We start from the raw sequence: 2,500 nt of genomic DNA on the forward strand, positions 1-2,500 counted from the left end.
AAACAAATTTCCAAGATTGAATTGAACAAAAATAAAAACAATAAAAACAATAAAAAATAATAAAAATTTTCCAAGATTGAATTGAACAAAAATAAAAACAAAAAAAATAAAAAAAAATAAAAAATTTCCAAGATTGAATTGAACAAAAATAAAAACAAAAAAATAATAAAAAATAATAAAAAATACAAAAATATAGTTTAATTAAAAAAAAAAGCAATTTATGAATTTCAAAGACATACGGCGGTGGACATTAACGAGACTCAACATGTATGCTTAAAAAGATAAAAATAAGCGAAAACAAGGCTAGGCGGTGAGCCTTAGGCCGCATGACGGAGCATTGGCACGACACTACACCGACGACGTGAAAAACGCACGACGGTGCCCATCATGGCAAGGCGATAGGCCTTAGGCCGCACGACGGCCGTTGGCTTGCGTTGGCTAAGGCATGGGCACGACGCCACATCCACAGCAAGAAAAATGCACGACGGTGCCCCTCATGGCTAAGCGGTGCGCCTTAGGCCACACGACGACCGTTGCCTTGCGTTGGCTAAGGCAACGGCAAGAAAAACGCACGACAGTGCCCCTCATGGCTAGGTGGTAGGCCTTAGGCCACACGACGGCCATTGCCTTGCGTTGGCTAAGGCAAGGGCATGATGCCACACCGACGGCAAGAAAAACGCCCGACGGTGCCCCTCATGGCTAGGCGGTAGGCCTTAGGCCACACGACGGCCGTTGCCTTGCGTTGGCTAAGGCAAGGGCACAATGCCACACCGACGGCAAGATAAACGCACGACGGTGCCCCTCATGGCTAAGCGGTGGGCCTTAGGCCGCACGACGGCCGTTGCCCTGCGTTGGCTAAGGCATAGGCACGATGGCCACACCGACGGCAAGAAGAACGGCCGACGGTGCCCCTCATGGCTAGGCGGTTGCCCTTAGGCCGCACGATGGCCATTGCCCTGCGTTGGCTAAAGCACGGGCACGATGCTAGGCGTTTGGCCTTAGGCCGCACGACGGCCGTTGCCTAGCGTTGGCTAAGGCATGGGCACGATGCCACACCGACGGCAAATAAAACGCACGACGGTGCCCCTCATGGCTAGGCGGTGGGCCTTAGGCCGCACGACGGCCGTTGCCCTGCGTTGGCTAAGGCATGGGCACGGCGGCCACACCGACGGCAAGAAAAACGCACGACGGTGCCCCTCATGGCCAGGCGGTCGGCCATAGGCCGCATGACGGCCGTTGCCTTGCGTTGGCTAAGGCATGGGCACGATTCCACACCGATGGCAAGAAAAACACACGACGGTGCCCCTCGTGGCTAGGCGGTTGCCCTTAGGCCGCACGATGGCCATTGCCCTGCGTTGGCTAAAGCACGGGCACGATGCTAGGCGTTTGGCCTTAGGCCGCACGACGGCCGTTGCCTAGCGTTGGCTAAGGCATGGGCACGATGCCACACCGACGGCAAATAAAACGCACGACGGTGCCCCTCATGGCTAGGCGGTGGGCCTTAGGCCGCACGACGGCCGTTGCCCTGCATTGGCTTAAGCATGGGCACGACGGCCTCACCGATGGCAAGGAAAACGCACGACTGCCGTGGGGTTTTGTTCCCAAGGCAACGGGTAAACCTCTGTAGCCATGCTGGAAAAACGCACGACGGTGCCCCTCATGGCGGCCTTAGGCCGCATGACGGCCGTTGCCCGGCGTTGGCTAAGGCGTGGGCACGACGGCCACACCGACGACAAGAAAAATGCACGACGGTGCCCCTCACGGCTTGGCGGTGGGCCTTAGGACGGACGACGGCCGTTGCCTTGCATTGGCTAAGGCATGGGCACGACGGCCTCACCGACGGCAAGAAAAAAGCACAACTGCCGTGGGGTTTTGCTCCCAAGGCCACGGGTAAACCTCTGTAGCCATGCTGGGAAAATGCACGACGGTGCCCCTCACGGCTAGGAGGTGGGCAATAGGCCGCACGACGGCCGTTGCCCTGCGTTGGCCAAGGCGTGGGCACGACGGCCACACCGACGGCAAGGAAAATGCACTACGGTGCCCCTCATGGCTAGGCGGTTGGCCTTAGGCCGCACGATGGCCGTTGGCTTGCGTTGGTTAAGGCATCGGCACGATGGCTCACCGACGGCAAGAAAAACGCACGACGGTGCCCCTCATGGCTAGGCGGTTGACCTTAGGCCACACGACGGCCGTTGCCTTGCGTTGGCTAAGGCATGGGCACGACGCCACACCCACGGCAAGAAAAATGCACGACGGTGCCCCTCGTGGCTAGGCGGTTGGCCTTGGGCCGCATGACGGCCGTTGCCTTGTGTTGGCAAAGGCATGGCCACGATGCCACACCGATGGCAAGACAAACACACGACGGTGCCCCTCGTGGCTAGGCGGTGGGCCTTAGGCCGCACGACGGCCGTTGCTTGCATTGGCTAAGGCATGGGCACGACGCCACACCGATGGCAAGGAAAACGCACGACGGTGCCACTCATGGCTAGGCGGTGGACCT

Source organism: Coffea arabica, chromosome 11e (assembly GCF_036785885.1).
Source record: "Coffea arabica cultivar ET-39 chromosome 11e, Coffea Arabica ET-39 HiFi, whole genome shotgun sequence".
Classification (NCBI taxonomy): Eukaryota; Viridiplantae; Streptophyta; class Magnoliopsida; order Gentianales; family Rubiaceae; genus Coffea; species Coffea arabica.